Consider the following 19,567-nt stretch of genomic DNA (forward strand, 5'->3'; position numbering starts at 1 on the left):
CACTAACTTATTCTTCAATTTTAACTTTACTGAATCTCCTTGTTTATGAATTTCTCATGTATATAGCACAGTGTTGAATTTAAGCATGTCCTTAAATTTATTAATCAGTATGTTCTGTTTCAGTTCTGTAATATTTTGTCATGTATAAGATATTTTACATCATACACATGCATGTATATTTATACGGATATGTAATACTCATAGGTGTGTATATATCTAGAGAAATGACTTTTCACCATTTTGGGTTTTTTGCTCATCTTTTAAGGAAGGTTTGTATTTTTGTCTTTATACTAATATCTGTATATATTGTTGATCCCTTTTATTTGTGTATTTACTTATTATAAATGAATTGAAATGAACTGTTAATGCTCTTTATTACTCGAACTGTGTGATGTGTAAGCAACCACGAGACAACACATTACTCCTAGTTTAAAATTAATAAACAGAAAAACAGGATAAAAATAAAAGGTGAGTTGATGCTTGAATTGTTACGTAATTTATCATCTTTGCACATATAGTCCCTTATCCCTGAAAGAAAGAGGATGGAATAAACGATCTTCAAGGTATATTCATACTGTGAACATCTTGTTTTCTATTCCTTTTCTCTGTTACTCTTTAGAGAAATTAATACACTGTGATTTTAGTGTCTTGATTTAAATTATGGTATCACTTTGCCATCTAGTCGTTATTGTATTTGTACCACTTGTAAAGGAAAGAAATTCATACTTTGCTACTATTTGCAGAAGGATTTTTGTAGTACTGGACCTTATGAAAGAATTCTGCCAATTCCTATATAATTTGGTTGATAATGAGATTACAAATAGATGAAAGCTGAACTGGCAATGTTGGAAGTAAGTGAAACCAATATTTCTTTCTCTTTACGTCAAATTAGAATAACCTTAAGAAAAAAAATTACCTCTTTTCTAATAACAAATAATACTAAACTGAGATTTAAGAGATTCAATATCAAGTGTACCTTAACTCTTTAATCTTTTCTGAAATATGTGCCAGATTGTAGACTCAACTTAGATCAGAGAAAGATGAAGAAAATTGCCTGTAATCACATTAATTGAGAGTTATACTACACACAGAGCGCTAGTCATGGGCATACAGTTTATACTTTCCATTATCAAAGCTATCTATATCTCTATCTACCTATCTACATCTATACTAATATCTATATATCTCTATCTCTAGCTATATATGTATATATCATACTGGATTTGGGAGGCTATTTTGAATTGAATTTCTTCTTATTGTATGCTATACTTACATACTTATATATGCTTGCATGAATGGTATCCTCATTTGAAGGAAAGAATTAATAAGTCTTACATTGAACCAAATCCCTTTTGGTTAGGAAGGTTAGAGCATGCTACTTAATTAGTGTAAGAGTCACTTTTTTTGAAAGGGTGGTTAAACCAATCCATGAGATACTTCTAATTTCTGAGATCTGAGAAACATAAAAATAATTTAAAAACAATAGAGTATTTGGGAACGCCCAAAATGAAGTGATCTTAGCTAGAGCTCCTATGAATATGAGGATTAGTCACAGAATATGGGAAATGCAGAGAAACATCGTAGAGTTTTGTTGTTTTATTGAGGAAGACTAGCCCTGAGCTAACTGCTGCCAATCCTCCTCTTTTTGCTAAGGAAGACTGGCCCTGAGCTAACATCCTTGCCCATCTTCCTCTGTTTTATGTGTGGGATCCCTACCACAGCATGGCTTGCCAAGCAGTGCCATATCCACACCTGGGATCCGAACCGGCGAACCCCTGGCCACCAAAGCAGAACATGCGCACTTAACCGCTGCGCTACGAGGTCAGCCTAAGGAGTTTTATTGTTTGTCTACATTCTTCCTCAAGAACCTCCCCGTTCCTTTTACTTACATTAAAGTTTTTATCTTTATAACCTCTTCTTATATCCTATTAATAAAATTGAGCAACAAAGGGATGCTAAGAATCATTCATACTATTCTATTTTTGGACACTCTGGAGAGAAAGTTCTTTTTCTTAATTCTGAAATTGGTTTTCCTGTGGTTTTTAATTTAATGGAATTAATTCTCTTTCTTGAATACACAGTAAACAAGACCAGCCAGTCTTTCACATTTTAGCCTTGAAATATTTGAAGACATTGGTCAGAGTCTCCTTTTACTTTTCTTCTGTGTTCCAGAAATCTCGAGGACATTAATTGGTTTATTAGATGCTTTATTGCAATATATATTTCTCACTGCTATTTACTTGACACTGCAGGGTACCTACACAGTTATTCATAGTTATTGGGAACCACTGGCTCACACAATGAGATGCTATCCAGGACACAATGCTTCCTTCCAAATTAAAATGGAAATGGGAGTTGCCTCTTTCTGTCTACATAATCTATTTATGGAGTCAATATATCATAATATTAGAATGGGATCAATTTCATTCACAATATCTGTACCTTTTGACAACCACAACTTCTTCATCATTCCTTACTTGTTCTGTTGGCATGGGATCCTATTAAAGAGTTCAACCACGCTGACCCCAACTGCATTCTCTTCACAATTTGGCTCTTCTGATCCTCCAACCTTATCTTTTACTGCTACCTGCATAAACTCTACTTCTAGTTGATAGGAACATGAGCATCCCTATTACTACATTGGCTCAGACTATCTTCTGCTTAAAAATTATTTTGTTTTGCTTTCTTGTCCCTGCAATCCTATCTTAACATTATAGTTCAGCTGGAAGTTCAAAATCCTATTGTGATTTTGCCAATAAGAAAAAAATCTTGGATGTTATTCAATTATCAGAACTTATGAAGAGTATTCCTAATGTGCTTGACAACAGTTTAAAGTAAAAAAAAAGAATGATAAAACAATGAAAACTTTGTGCATAGTGATCATGTAAAAAGTGTAGTATCTTTTTTTTTTAAAGATTTTATTTTTTCCTTTTTCTCCCCAAAGCACCCCAGTACATAGTTGTATATTCTTTGTTGTGGGTCCTTCTAGTTGTGGCATGTGGGGCGCTGCCTCAATGTGGTTTAATGAGCAGTGCGATGTCCGTGCCCAGGATTCAAACCAACGAAACACTGGGCCGCCTGCAGCGGAGCGTGCGAACTTAACCACTTGGCCACGGGGCCAGCCCCAAAAGTGTAGTATCTTTTAAAACAGCTGTTGTGCTTGATAGGTGGGGCTTCCCCACTGAGTCTGTGCCTGTGCCACTCCCTGTGACCATGGTGGGATCCTGGACTCTCCCACTGGTCAAGAGAATAACCACACAGGGGCTCAGCATTGTCTCCACCTGCTCCCACAGTCTTGCCAGTTGTACTGCCCCTTTGGGGATGCTGTAATACTGTGGACATTTGTGGCAGCTGAGGGCACTTTCCTATGTGCTGCAGATATGCCACATCTGTTCCTAGGGCACACCAGCCTTTGTGCTTGGTGGGCAGGGCTTCTCCACTAACACTGAGCTGAGTCTCTCCCTGGAGCTGTGGTGGGACTGTGGATTTTCCCACTGGACAAAGGAGTGATCAAGCTAGGGCTCAGGGTTGTTACCACCTGCTCCCGTGGTCCCACTGGGACTCACTTCCCCTTATGGGAGTACAGTAGAGCTGCGGGAGTTTAAGGAAGCTGGGGGTTTGTTCACCCAGAATTGCACTTGGAAGTAAGAATAATCACTAGGCTATTTATTTCATTGAATGCAGCAGTCACTAAAATAATCTTCTGGCCAATGTAGGGGTCAGAGCAAAACACAGAAACAAAGAGCTCGATCTTCAAGATCATAAACAAAATTACAATGAGTACCACAGGAATATAAAATATTATAAGAGAATACTATGAAAAATTATATGCCAACAAATTGGACAACGTAGAAGAAATGGATAAATTTTTAGATTCTTATCAGCACCCCAAAGTGAATCAAGAAGAAATAGAGAATCTGAATAGATCCATCACAACTAAAGAGATCGAAACAGTAATCAAATACCTCCCAAAATAAAACTCCAAGACCCAGATGTCTTCTCTGGATAATTCTATCAAACATTCAAAGGAGATTTCCTACTTATCTTTCTCAAACTATTACAGAAAATTGAAAAAGATGGAACACTTCCTAAGACATTCTATGAGGCCAACATTACCCTGATATCAAAGACAGACAAGGACAACACAAAGAAGGAAAATTACAGGCCAATATCACTGATGAACATAGATGCAAAAATCCTCAACAAAACACTGGCAAATGGAAGACAGCAATATATTAAAACAGATCATACACCGTGATCAAGTTCTATTTATACCAGGGACACAGGGATGGTTCTGATTTGCAGGAACATCTGCTAATGAATCAATGTGATACACCATATTAACAAAATGAAGAACAAAAACCTCACGATCATCTCAATAGATGCAGAGAAAGCATTTGACAAGATCCGACATCCATTTCTGATAAAAATTCTCAACAAATTGTTTATAGAAGGAAAGTACATCAACATAATAAAGACCATGTACGAGAAACCCACAGCCAAATCATACTCAATGGGGGAAAACTGAAAGTCGTCCCTCTGAGCAAAGGAACAAGACAAGGGTGCCCACTCTTACCACTCTTATTCAACATAGTACTTGAGGTTTTGGCCAGAGGAATTAGGAAAGAAAAAGAAATAAAAGGAATCCAATTAGGCAATGAAGAATTGAAACTCTTGCTGTTTGCAGATGACATAATTTTATATATAGAAAACCCTAAAATATCTATCAGAAAGCTATTCGATGTAATCAACAATTACAGCAAAGTTTCAGGGTACAAAATCAACTTACAAAAATCAGCTGTATTTCTATATTCTGATAATGAGCTAACAGAAAAAGTCAAGAACACAATCCCATTTACAATCACAACAAAAATAATAAAATATCCTGGAATAAATTTAACCAAGGAAGTGAGAGACCTATACAATGAAAACTACAAGACTTTGCTGAAAGAAATTAATGATGACACAAAGAAATGGAAAGACATTCCATGCATATGGATCAGAAGAATAAAGATAGCTAAAATGTCCATGCTACCTGAAGCAATCTAGATTCAATGCATTTATCTTCTTTCAATGCATTCATAGTTCTAAGAATCTATTCCAAAGATAGAGTAACAAAACTATGTATAAATCACATATTCCCAAGCATTATTTATAATATCCATAGACTGGATAAAATCCAATATGAGGGTTGTTGATTAAACTATGGGTCAGAATAAAGAAGTATACAGCTATGAAAATGGAAAAAGGAATCTTTCTATATATTGCAATGGAGTGCCCTACAGGAGATTTTCTTATGTGAATAAAGACAAGACAGAAAATTTTTGTAGTGTGATAAATTGTGTGAGAGAAGAGGGAAAGATAAAACAAAAACTAATAAAGATAGGAAGAGATGAAAGAAAACTTTTAGGAATGTAAGTTATAATTTAGCTTTGATTTGGGGGAATGTAATATTTTACATACTTTAAAAGACATATTTATCTCAAAAAGTAAACAAAAAATCTCTAAAATTTAAAACAACAACAAACGAATCTATAATGTTGGACACATGGTCACACAGTGTTTCTATAAAAGACTTTAAACACAGCGTTTTGAGAGTATATCCTCATTGTGTAATGTTTATTTACTATAAATTAAATAAGTAACTATTGAAATATCGTTGAAACTAAAGTTGCAAACATAAAAGAGTTACAGCTCTAAAGGAAGAGAAGATATGCAAAAAACTTTTCATCTTAATTTGAAATAGAAATTTAGTTTGAAACACTTTTTCTCTTAAAAATAGTGTCACTCATAGTGACAACCTGGTAGCAATGAACATCCCTATTCCCAAAATTTTCTCTAAAGGGAAATCTTTGATCTCTAAACAGAACCAGAACTTTTTGGAAAAACAAATGATTTGAAGGCTGAGGTAGAAAATGTTATGACCCTTAAGCAACTTAATTTTCCAGAAAGCAAGAATGTTTTTAACAGCTAGTTGAATCATTTCAAAGAGATATAGAAGGCAGTTTGAAATGGTTCCCACTGGCTTACAATTAACATAAAAATGAATGTTGATTGCAATTAATTTAAAGGCATGAAATATGTTTAAATGTAAACATTTAAATCCAGATGCCAACAACACAAAAAATAATGTCACTGGTTACTATTAAATGAACTTTGCTGGGGGATCAAATCATTACTTTGAAAACTGGTAAATAAAGAAGATAAATATTTATACTGGCTTTCCTTTATGAACTTTATATCAGGATTACCTAATAGTTTATGAGGGGAAATTCAGAAGAAATAAGAGCAGATAAAAGGATTGAGTTGATAAATCACAACTTTGGAGCTCCCAATAAAAAATGGATCAAGGAAATGCTTTCAATAGATAGTAAAATCATTAAGTGAAAAGTTGATAAGAACTGTTAAAAGGAAGTAATCAAGCTGACGCTACCTGAATCCACAGATCAGACTAAGTGGCACTAAAATTTGGAGAACTAATTAACATGTACCTTACAATTTGGTGCAACCAGAAGTAGTCAGAACCACCTATGAAGAATTCTTGCCTAAAAGAAGCAGAGTGAAACTGAAGTAATAAATCTTGATGTGAGTATCAATTTACAAACATTGGTGCAGGAACAAGACAAATGACAAAGCAATAAGCTAAATACAGAACTTGCAGCATTCTACAAACGGTCCATGTTTTCCAAAAAGTTACCCGAACACACATATGTGTACAAACTCATACACGCGTGCAAACACACGAGGAACGGTACATAATAGAACATAATGTTACATAATAGAGAAAGCTTAGTTATAGCAAGGATATTTTTTTGATTTTTGAATCAAACTAACTGTAAAAATATATCTTTGAAGCAATTGGGGAAATTTAAACATGAGTTTGGTATTAAATTATTTAAGAATACATTATTATTTTTATTAGGTGTAATTTTGACATGAGTGTTTATTTGAATGTTTATTTTATCAGTTTACATTTTTTATAAATTCCTTTTAATGACTTAGTTCTGTTAGCAAGTGGATTGATAGAGAAATATAATACCCTAAACATATAATTATATTTTAACTGACTCAAATTTGTAAGACTGGAAGTCATGGACTCGCTGTCCCTAAAATGTCTCAACCCTTCAGGACAAAGAACACCACACGTAGTCCTGTTTTCTGGGCTTCACACAGCACTTTTGGCCAAAAATACATTTGGGACAGGAAAAATATCGGTGTAGAAAGCAGTTCTTGTAGTTCCTTGTTTTGAGACTTGCAGCATTGGCTGAAGTACTTTTTGTTTTCATGAATGCCTTCAAAAGACTTAAAGTTTGAAAATTACATTGATAAACCTCTTTTACATTTACAATCTCAGTTCATATTGCAGACCTGAATTTATTTCATGGTAGTTTATTAATGAAAATGTACTTCAAAAGTGCTCAACTAATGTCATCTCATATTTTGTTATCGTTCTAATAAATAACAACACTGTGGCATAAATACAGCTTTAAAGGACATCCATAAATGTCCCAGATAGATGTCCTTGTTTTTCTTTCTGCCATAAATAATGTCATTCTGAAAAACCCGTTGTATTTTTACAAAAGGGATTTAGAAGGCATGAAATATCACCACAAACTGCAAATTATTGAGATGCATTAAAAAAAAACAAACCTGATTGTCGATTTGAAAATCAGTAGTATTTGCTGCTGCCTTTGGCAAAAACTCAACACTCTTCCCCCAGGTATTTGCATAATTTACTCTCTCACTTCATAATGGTCGATACTCAAATAACACCTCACTATGGTCTTTGCTGAGCTCCCTGTTTAAAATGACACCTTCAATTTTATGTTTCTTCCATTTATAATTACAGGAAATTATGTATTTTTTTGTTTTTTTGTACCCCCAATTACATATAAATTTGTTGACAAAGGGGAGTTCTTTGTCTTTTTCCCCAATACCTAAGAGAGTACCCAGCTCAGGGTAAACCTGTAATAAATATTTATTGAATCAATGAATGAAGGAAAGAAAAATTAGCAATTATGTATCCCTATTACGTACTCAACCTTCTTTCCCTGGTTTCTGACTAGAGAGAAAATTCAGCAGAGTGCACATTTGTTTTGGCATGTTTTTCTTTTATTTTGACTGCCCAGTTTCAATAATCACATCTAAAGCATCCTTATTGTTCTTTGTGAAGTATCTCTTTTCTCAAACTTAAACCCTTCATGGTTCAGGTAGGTTTGGCTCTATTCCCAGTTCCTTGAAAGGTCATGTTTATCATTCCATAAAGATTCATGGTATACTTACTTTATGCTAGTCACTGTTCTAGACACTTAGACTATATCAGTGAATATATTCTCTGCTTTCCTGGACATTTTATTCTAGGAGGGGGAAACAAACAATATGAAAGAATGTAATAAATAATGATTAAACATATATTTGAACCATGTTACATACTTGAAACACTAAATTGGGTAATGCAGTAACCCCTGGAGTATAATAGTATGTTCATGGAAGTTTTCACTGAAAAGGTGCATTTGAACAAAAACTTAAGGGAAAGCATTCCACGGTAGACAAAAAAAGTGGTAGAAAGGACCATAAGGAAGGAGTGTGTGATATTTTTTGAGAAACAAAAAGTGAGGAACAAAAGCCAGGCGGCCAGATTAGCTGGAGAAAGTAGAGGGGAGAAAGAGTAATAAAATAGGACAGAGATTTTAAAGTAACAGGACAGACGGTTTTCCCAAATTAATATTTAACTTTGTAAATATCATTGCTTTAGCTCTCTATGGATCACGATGACCTAAAAGATGAATCTTCACACTTGTCCGATATGGTAAGAATGGATGGTATAGAGGAAGAGGGTTGTGCCCAGCATATAGTAGTCAATCAGTTAATACCAGATAATGATGACTTCTATAATTACATAGTTTTGATAATTGTAGGAAGGTGTGGAAGTGATTGGGGGCTGGAGGAAGAGACTAAATGAAACTTCATTTCATATAAATAAAATGCCCCTCATGTTGCTCCAGGTTTTCTAGTACACAAGAATTACATCAGAGAAAAGTCATTGATTTTAACTGTTTACTTAATGACCTCAAGACAATGGGGCAATAGGTGGTCTCTAGGGTTCCTGTCCCAAAGGTAGTGACTATAGCTATAAGAATGCATACATCACTCTCAACCTGCAGTGGTCCTTCCTTTGCCATCAGCAGATTTGTTTTAAGATTCTGCGGAAAGATTGATGTTAATTTCAATGTGTGGTATGTAGAAAACAACATGAGGGATGGAACTTGCCTTTTATATCTAGACAGTTCTTGAAAATATTTAGTCAAAAGTTACATATCTGAACATGCAAGGAAGAGGTTGACCATTTACTTTACAGAGCTTTGCGTTAGAGGGCCTGGCTCAGCTGAGCTCCTCACTAACAGCCCATGAACAACAGCTACTGGTGTGGATGGGGAGAGAAGAGCTCTGAGAATTTGAGGGACTGTGCATTGTCTTGATTCTGTAAAATTTTTGAAGGGGAGTCAAGTTAGAATACAAAAATGTTTAAATAAAATGAAACAAGTAGAGATTGAATAGACTGTCTAGTGAAAATTAAAAGGGACCAGCTTTAATTAAGATTATAAAGCAGGAAACAGTTGTCCTGTGAGAGCAAACATTACAACAAAATGGGGAAAGAATTATAAGAAAGAAGATTTTAACTGTTATATTTTCTATATAGCATTTGGGACACAAGAGGCATTATATTAAATATATAATATTAGTTTAAAGTGAATTCCTTTTTTTTCAAAAAAGATTGGCACCAGCGCTAACATCTGTTGCCAATCTTTTTTTTTTTTCCCTCCCCAAAGCCCCCAGTACATACTTGTATATTGTAGTTGTAGGTCCTTCTGGTTGTACTCTGTGGGATGCTGCCTCAGCATGACCTGATGAGTGGTGTCATGTCAGCACCCAAGATCAGAACAGGTGAAACCTTGGGCCACCAAAGCAGAGCACATGAACTTAACCACTTGGCTACATGGCTGGCTGGCCGAAAATGAATTCTTAAATGCCCTAGCTAAATTAAATATTGTATTAAGAAAAAAAGCTTGATAATTAGAATGTCTGGCTTTGCAATGGATTGTCTTTTGAGGTTGTCTTTAATATTCAAATTTATGGGTATAGAAACAGGACCATTGAGGGTCTCAGTTTTGCATATGATCTGACATTTTATTGATGAGCCATCTGAAATCTATTTCTTGGGTCCTGAGACCAGAGATAATCTTACCACAAATGATAAAGAAAGAGTTTTCCAGAATGGTAAGATCTTAGAAGTATTGGCAACAGTTTAGAGAAATATAATTCTCTTGTATCACTATTTCCTCATGAAATGTCTTCAGAGTGCAATACTACCTCAATTTATAATCTCTCCCCTTCATACATAATATAGGACAGAATGAATATCCTATATGTCTTGAAGGGAGAACAGAAAGAGAGTAAGACAGAGACTTAGGAAGGGGCAGTTTCTAAGTCAGAGTCTTTACTATAGTTCCTTATTCCTGAGAGAGAAAATTTCCCTAAATGTCATTCCTATTTCATCTTGATGTTGCTTTCTAGTATAACTCTGTGGCATGTATGCTGTCTTTGGACTATTTCCCATAGGTTTAGAGTCTCTAGTTTGTCAATTAAAAGTATGATGATTTAATAAAGGAAATATGTTAGCATCTAGACTAGAATATGGATCAGAGTCTGGTGTAATAAAATGGATACAGGGCTGGGAGTCTGGGGATCTGGGATCTAGTCATAGTATGTAGATTGGTCCTTATTTGCATTTCATTGGGAAAGCCAAGACTCTCCAGCTTTGTGTTTTGTCACCTCCACAATAAAGAAGTAGACTACATTATCTTTATCATCAGCTCCATTTTTATTATTGCATAAGTATTCAGGAAGGATTGACTCCCTGAACTGAAGGGCATACTCTGAAAATAATTAATTAAGGTTAATTTTGATAACAGATTTACTGAGTCAGATCCAAAAGCAAAGATTAAAGTGCTATATGGAATTAACAATAAAGGCACAGATGTAAAGTATTAGGGGTGTTCATTCTTAATGTCACAGTGTGAGTGTACAATGCAAAAATTAATATTTTCAGAAATTTCTCATTTTTGTTACTGACTATAGGACTGACTTAATCAGTCATTGCATTATGCTAGGCTTATCTTTTATGAACTTACAATGTTCAAGGAGAGCTGAAAAAGTCATGAAAATATTTGACAACATAACTATAAATCTCTCGATTTCGTATTATTTTTAAATATTAAAAAATTACAATTGAGAACTTAAAAAAGTAATTCAATAATTGTATTGTTTTTACCTAAAGAAAAATTTAAAATTTTAAATGGTTATCATGTTTGAAAAGTTTAGACATTGAGCATGTCGTAAATAAAAATTACACAGAGAAATCCTGAAAGATATTTTGCTTTGTTTTCCAGTCTTGGTAAGGTTAGTTAACCAAGCTTCTTATATCCTCACTCTCCTTAATCTTTTTGTTTTCAGGACTGATTCAGACTCTAACAAACAGAAACCATGTTGCTGTCAGAGAGAAATAAAACTGGGGCCACGTTCACTCTCTTGGGCTTCTCAGATTTCCCAGAACTGCAAATCCCTCTCTTCTTGATTTTTCTGGCCATCTACAGTGTCACTGTTGTAGGGAATATTGGGATGATTGTAATAATCAAAATTAACCCCAAACTACACACCCCTATGTGCTTTTTCCTCAGCCACCTTTCATTTGTGGATTTCTGCTATTCCTCCATCATTACTCCCAAGACCCTGGTGAACCTAGTTGTAGAAGACAGAACAATTTCATTTATAGGATGTGTAGTACAATTGTTTTTCTGTACTACCTTTGCAGTAACTGAATTCTTTTTATTAGCTGTGATAGCCTATGATTGCTTTGTGGCCATTTGTAACCCTCTGCTCTACACATTTGCCATGTCCCAGAAACTCTGTGCCGTGCTAGTGGTCAGATCATATGCATGGGGAGTAGCTTGTTCCTTGATATTCACATGTTCCGCAATCAAGTTATCATTTCAAGGTTTCAACACAATTAATCATTTCTTCTGTGAATTCTCCTCATTGCTGTCCGTCTCTTGCTCTGATACTTGTGTCAACCAATTGCTGCTTTTCATTTTTGCCACCTTGAATGGGGTCAGCACACTACTCATCATTCTCATGTCTTATGTGTTTATCATTGTCAACATCCTCAAAATGCATTCAGCCGGTGGGCGCTGCAAAGCCTTCTCCACCTGTGCCTCACACCTGACCACCATTACTATCTTCTACTGCACCATGCTCTTCCTCTCCTGTGTGCCCAACTCCAAAAACTCCAGGCGCACAAAGTGGCATCTGTGTTTTACACCGTGGTGATCCCCATGTTGAATCCTCTGACCTACAGTCTGAGAAATAAGGATGTCAAGGCTACAGTAAGCAAAATAGTGGACAGTAAACTATTTCCTTATTAAGAATATTATTTTAGGGTCGGCCTGGTGGCGCAGCGGGTGAGTGCGCATGTTCCACTTCTTGGTGGCATGGGGTTCGAAGGTTCAGATCCCGGCTGCGGATATGGCACTGCTTGGCAGGCCATGCTGTGTTGGCATCCCACATATAAAGCAGAGGAAGATCGGCACGGATGTTAGCTCTGGGCCAGTCTTCCTCAGCCAAAAGAGGAGGACTGGAAGTAGTTAGCTCAGGGCTAATCTTCCTCAAAAAAACAAGAAAGAAAGAGAAAAGGAATATTATTTTAGTAGAGTTTGTCCCTGACATGTAAATAAATACTGCACATAAAAGTTGATTTTAAAGAAACCTTTACAATTATGAAGAGTTAATCTTGTATAATGGAAAGATCATGGATTTTGGTTCAAACAGAGTAAACTTGGCTCTGTCTCTTACTGGAAAATAAGACAGCCATCTCTCTCATCTTGAATTTTTCATCTACAAAATTGAGATAACATAAAATAGCTCTTAACCTGACTGTGAAGATTAAAAGGCTATATGAATATCATGTGTAAAACCTTGTATAATCTCAATAAACAATTTTGTCCTCTTTATTATGCATGTAATACACTACGCTTTCAATAAATATGTGAATATCTCTCACAAAAGTACCAATAGCAGTTAAAATACAACTAGTTTTCATCCTTCAACGAATGTAAAATCCAGTGTGGACAGTAGGGCAGTGAAGAAAGTGACCTTTGTCTAAGGTAGAAAATAATAAATATCATAGAGAATTTGAGAGAAAGAAAAGTTTCAAATCCATTTAAAGACTTTAGAGAAATTCCTTCATAAAATAGATATTGTTTGAATTTGTCCTTGGATAACAGAACAGACACAATTTTAGGAGACACATTTCAACAAGCTTTGTTGAGAAGACAGAAGCATGGTAAGATCAAGGAAACCAAAATGTAGTACTGAGTCAATGATGCAGCAGTTTTTTTATTGAGCAAATACTTTATAGCATGCATGTATGTGTATTCGTGTGTGTGTGTATTTTTGTGTATACAGGTTACTTGGAATGAATGGAAAGTTGGTAATATGTGATCTGTATTCTGAATGGGTTTCAAAGGAGCTCCTGTATGGCAGGATGATAAGCTGTGATAGGCTCCACCAGAGCCTGAGAAATAGTAGAGTGGATCTCAAAAAATATTATAGGCAAAAAGTAAGCAGGATGAGTGTCTACCCAATCTGTATTTTATGCTATCATTTTGCCTATAACCCGTCAAAAACATGATCAGTTCTTTATGATTCTTTTTTCTGAACATCAGTGTAATCTCTGAATCCTCAACTGAACATCCACCTTAAAAAAAAGTGTGGGGTATGCCTAGAGGCATAGCAGTTAAGTTAGCGCTCTCCACTTCAGCAGCCTGGGTCCACCGGTTCGGATCCCTGGTACAGACCTATGCACTGCTTATCAAGCCATGCTGTAGCAGGTGTCCCACATATAACATAGAGGAAGATGGGCACGGATGTTAGCTCAGGGCCAATCTTCCTCAAAAAAAAAAAAATCCTGTTTGGAGTTGCCTCAAGTGTTGAAAATTAATCAGCTATGTAACTTCATTCAAAATAAAGTGAAAACCAGGCAGTCATTAGCGTTAAGACCTATTTCACCTGGTAAATAAAAAATACTAGATTTCTCTAACATCAATAACTCACTTTTGCTTGAATGTCTTGTAAACCCTTTTGCTTCTCTTTACTCAATGTGTCTACATAAAATTCCAAGCTAGTCATCAGTATAATGGAAGAAATAAATTTCCAAGTGTGTTTTGGTAAGGCAGAACAACTAAGGTGGGGGATAATTTTATATGGATTCAAAACACTTATTTGGAATGTTCATATTATTTTAAACTTATGATCATTATCAAAATGTTGCATTCATGTATATTATATGATAAGAAATCAATGAAACAACCCCATTGTACGGAAAGATAAAATATGTAAGAAACAGTGTTTTGGATATTGGATGTCGGATGAAGGAATGCTTTTCTCTTCTATTGACTTCTGTTTCTCTAGGTATTCACAAATTTCTTGTTTCGTACATATTTAGCAATTACACAATTTCTAATTTTCTTTGAAATTAAAAAATTATTTATATTAATCTTAAATTGAATTCATGATGATTAATGCCTCTTTATAGAGAATTTTATTTTACTTCTGTCCTGCTTGGAACAAGGATGACCACATTTTGTGGTAGAACTAACGCAACCCATTTTGCTTTTACTTTGAGGAAATCACGGCATATGATATTTAAATGACCTGGCCCATTGTTGATGGAATTAATGCAATCATTCAAGACTCCAGACACATCAGATGTACAATTTCCACTAAATACCAGCATACAGTCATATTGTTTTCATTTTCAATTTGTGACATTTCAGATTCTTTATGGTAGATTCTGTAGCTTCTATGTAGAACATGAGTTACGTTAGTAGCCTTCACATTTTTTGGTCATGTACTTCTCAAGAATTTAATTTTACATATAAAATATTTCATCATGAATTTAGCAGCAAAATGTGTAATTTGCAGTGCATAGCATGATCTGTTTAAAAGACATAAATAATATCTGAAAAAGCTTTGTGCCTTTCCTTCTCTTGAACTTATATTCAATCCTACTCTCCCCACTGAACATTACAATTTTATTAATCAGATTCATACTTTTTATTTCATGATGCTTTTGGGAAAATCAGAAGTTTTTCTTTCTGTATTGAGTTAACCTTGTAATGATTCAATAATAATTGCACCACTAATTAAAAATATAATTGCATTGAAAATTTGGATAAATATAATTAATCAAAATTAAAAAATATTTTAGGACATATTTCTTCATATGATTAATATTATGAGTATATGTCTGCATTATTTATTTTGATTAATTAATGTATCCTTGGAAAGACATCACTTAATTTTAGAAAGCAAGAGGGTTCAGAATCATTTCTATTTCCATTTTGTAAAAATGAAAATACTGAGACTATTCGGTCATATTAAATGTAAATGAGACTAGAAATTCTGCCAGAAATAGTGCTTTAATAGGAATATCACTCAACTCTTTCAACTCCATCCAAGTTATGTGACAATTTGTCACAATGATCTTTCATGAAAATATTTTTCAATAATGCATTAAACAAAATTAGATTGTCTTCCAATTTTGCTAAGGGTCAAAATTTTGGAAATTATATCTTTCAAAAGGAGTTGTTACCCAGGGACATAGAAAACTTGGTTCAAATTCTTTAGTCCTTTCCGTATCCAAGCCTCCTTTCAACTCTTCTGATCAAATGGCAGAATCATTTTCTCCATTCCTGGGATGTAAGCTGTTTTTGTGCCTAGCTTTGTCTAGCTGAAGTGACACCGCATTAGTTTCAAGCCTCTGAGAGGGCTTGTGAATCTTTCACAATCTGGAATTTTCATAGTCCCTTAGAAAGCTGTTCTGTGAACAAGCACAGGCTAGCATATTGGATAATGAGAAACATAGACACCAGACTTGAGTCTGAAGCCTCCAATCATCTAACCCACCAAGCTAATATCATACACATAGCTAACCACGCCAAGATCAGCCATGTCAGGATCAGATCAACAGAAACTAACTTCCTGACTCATGCAATACTGACCAGTGCAATAAATAGCTATTGGTTTTAACTAATATGTTTTGGAGTGGTTTGTTATGCGATCATTAGAACCACCCATGTTCACGGCCACCAGCTGGCTCAACGGTTAAGTTCTCATGTTCTGCTTCAGTGGCCTGGGGTTTGCTGGTTTGGATCCTGGGTGCTAACCTATGTACCACTTGCCAAGCCATGCTGTGACAGGCGTCCCACATATAAAGTAGAGGAAGATGGGCATGGATGTTAGCTCAGGGCCAGTCTTCCTCAGCAGAAAGAGAAGGATTGGCAGCAGATGTTAGCTCAGGGCTAGTCTTCCTCAAAAATAAAAAAGAAAGAAAAAAAGAAAAAAAAAGAACCACGCATTTTCTTAATTTCTGAAAATGTTACCACAAAGACTTTCCAAGTCTTATATAACAGTTAAGCATATCTGCTATTCTTCCAGTTACAGTTACCTTTATTAAAACAATGGAATTGAGAAGTTTAGAAAATTTAACATACTGTTGATTTCATTGAGCCTTACAATACAATATTTTACTACAATGGTATTATTATATGTGTTTTAAATACAATTCATCAAAAACTGAGAGCTTCATATTGATATTATTCAATTTAGGGATAATGACCATGAAATCAATTTCAATAAAATTTGTATATTTAAATCAGTTTTTAAAAACTCCTGCCATGTCTTTAAGTCTAAGACAAATAGATAAACAAAGTAATTTTCCTGTATGTGGGTTGCTGAGATGATATAAAACATCACTGCCAATGATACTCTTTATAGATAGTCTTTTAGTTTTTCTGTCATGGGACTCTCTCCTTCAGGAGGATGCATTTTGTGACAATACTTTCATGGTGCACTAAGAACAAAAAGAATAGATGTTAAAAATTCGTGTCATCAATCTACTATATATCTGATTTCAAAACATCACTGTATTGGCTAAAATCCATGTCTAATGCCATCATTTTCCATGAAAAGAAATATGTACTATATCTCAGAGTATGACAAGAAGTCAAGCCATGGGTTTGAAGTGTCTTCATTAAAGAAAACTACAGGATTCATGAAAAACAGTGTTTCAAATTGTCCTTATGTTTTGGAAGTTTGCTTTCATTTTTCTAATTGGGGCAATTCACATAGTAATATGCAAATAGTAAGAGGAATCCTTAGTTTTGAAAAATGTGAGAAATGGGATTGTGAGAGTGCTAGGTGGAACACAGACCTGGAAACACTCTTCAAACTCAGAAAATGATCAGATGGATCAATTTTAGGAAAATATGTATAGGTCGTTGAGAATTTCAAAAGTGATTACCTGTAACTAATTACATCGATGGAGTTCTTGAAATGTTGGGTATATCCAAGAGCACAAACACCAGACAGTAGTTTGAACACTGTTGGTTTAGGAAGACATTATACGGTCAGAAAAGGAGCAGACCTGGGAGAGGTCCTCGAGGCAATCCCATTTAATGGTGTCTGTCATTGAATAAGGAGTATGATATCTCAGCACCCTTCAGTAGCTTTGCTTTTCCTCACAGGGTCATATGTGTGGCACAATATAAAATGCAGCATTTAGTCTCATTCTGTCAGTGATTCTGTGTGTGACTTTGGGCAAGTTGGATCTGACTATGCCTCAGTCACCTCACTCATAAAGTTACACAACTATACCAGGCTCACTTATTTTTATAAAGATGAAATTTGTTAATAGTTGTATTCAGGATAGTACCAGAATATAGGAAGTGGTCAAGAAATGTGAGAAATTATTATTATTTTCAGTAAAAGAGTTCATTATCCCCACCCCTTTCTGGTATTTGTCAGAACTCTGGTGTGGCTTCAGCCCTTATGCCCTCCAGGAAGGAGTTTTTGAGTATAAGACAGGCAAAGTTTATAAGACCTATCCATATATTTCACTAAGGCAATGCGATCCCTGGCTCACAGAGCAATGCTTGGATGTATCATATAAGGCTCTGAAATTCATCATGAACTCTGGAAGTAATCACGTTAAATTATAATAATATGTACCAAGTTGTGATAGTATTTTCCCCTGTTTATATCTCCTAGGAGTTATTAATTGTTTGAGTCTCAAGTTGTAGTTTTCTCGATATCATGTTGATGTCCCACAGAGATCAATGATGATTTGGAGAAGCTTAAGAAATATGGGCCCCAGAGATACCCACACAAAAACATAGAGCCTAAAACATTTTCCATCATAGCATCTTCAGAAATAGGGGAAGCAATATCTATCCCACAGTTTGGTTAGTTGGACTACACTCTGGTTTTTGGGAATGGACATGAATGACATTTTCTGGGATCTGGATGCTTGCTATTTTTTTCTTATGGGATAATTTGTTATAGCCTTGTGTAAGAGAAGGAGAAATTGTAAGTGAAGGCAGTGGTATTAGACACATTTTTAAAAATCTGTATTTAGCTTTCTCTTAAGTAGAGAGTGTTTTAAGAAGTGCCATGTTTTGAGCACTCATTTATGAAAATATTTTCCATTTCTATATTGAAAAATAAGCTTAATGGAAAATGAGAACAGTTTAATCTGCAGAATCAAGTATCTTGTAATAGTATTAGTGTAAGAGGGAAAAGAATGTCAAGAAATTGGAAAGAATGCTTGATTTCTCTCTCCTTCCCTCTTTTTCCTTTCTCACATTAACTCCTTCTATGGAATGTGGTAAAGAGAGCATGGAGATTTTCCTGATAGTCACTCTGATGCTGAGAGTGGTAGTAAGTTGTCCTCAGGACTGCTCGTGTGGGAACACAGACATGGAACCACCTCGGAAGCAGAAAAGAGAGGAACTATTTTGGCCTTGTGCAAAGCACTTTGAAATGTCTCTTCATAGTAGGTTTCTCAACCTTGGTCCTATTGATGTGTGGGCCAGATAATATTTTGGTGTTTGCATGTGCTATTGGTGTGTGTGGGGGCTGGGGCAAGGACTGTCACATACATCATAGTGTTTAGCAGCCTCCTTAGTCTCTACCCACTAGATGTCAGCAGGGCCCCTCCTTATCTTGACAAGCAAAAATGTGTCTAGGCAATGACAAATTTCCCACGGGAATCAAAACAACTCCTGGTTAAGAACCACTGCTTCATAAGTAATCAACAACCTGAGTTTTCATCTTTAGGCTTGAAAAAAGGAAGAAGTTTATACTCAGAAAAAGATAAATAACTTACTTTTATTGACTGTTGAAGAGAGAAACCATATCATCAGAATAATTATTTGTTTTCAAAATGGGATTTCTTAATATATACATCCTTCAACTCTTTGAAATCATTTGAAGAATCAGGAAAATACTTGGCTGGAGTGAGTTTTCATACAGATTCTCTTTCCTCCGGGGATTACCAACTAGTGCCTCACAGTCAGGTACGTGTCTACCAACGGTCAGGAAGGAGAGAACAAATGAGAGTGTTCTCATCATCTATTGTCATTTTCTATTTGTCAAAGGCCTTGAATGTATC

General features: G+C 35.2%; 1 protein-coding gene and 1 pseudogene across 8 annotated transcripts in view; both read left to right on the plus strand.

Moving 5' to 3' along the window:
- Positions 1 to 19,567, plus strand: part of LOC123277808 (olfactory receptor 5L1-like) — a 46,720-nt gene that overhangs the window by 23,265 nt on the left and 3,888 nt on the right. Inside the window, exons 1-2 of one of the 8 annotated variants that reach the window (XM_070487775.1) lie at positions 746 to 851; positions 18,788 to 19,472. The exons of 1 other annotated variant lie outside the window; for it this stretch is intronic. The gene's annotated coding sequence lies outside the window, so the exon portion shown is untranslated. Of the gene's footprint in view, positions 1 to 745; positions 852 to 1,683; positions 1,822 to 14,740; positions 19,473 to 19,567 lie in introns of those variants that run through there. 6 more of the 8 variants (XM_070487776.1, XM_070487780.1, XM_070487774.1 and 3 more) reach the window with 6 other exon arrangements.
- Positions 1,685 to 12,683, plus strand: LOC106821887 (olfactory receptor 5D18-like; annotated as a pseudogene).

The sequence above is a fragment of the Equus asinus genome, chromosome 17, assembly GCF_041296235.1.
Source record: "Equus asinus isolate D_3611 breed Donkey chromosome 17, EquAss-T2T_v2, whole genome shotgun sequence".
NCBI classification, from domain to species: Eukaryota; Metazoa; Chordata; class Mammalia; order Perissodactyla; family Equidae; genus Equus; species Equus asinus.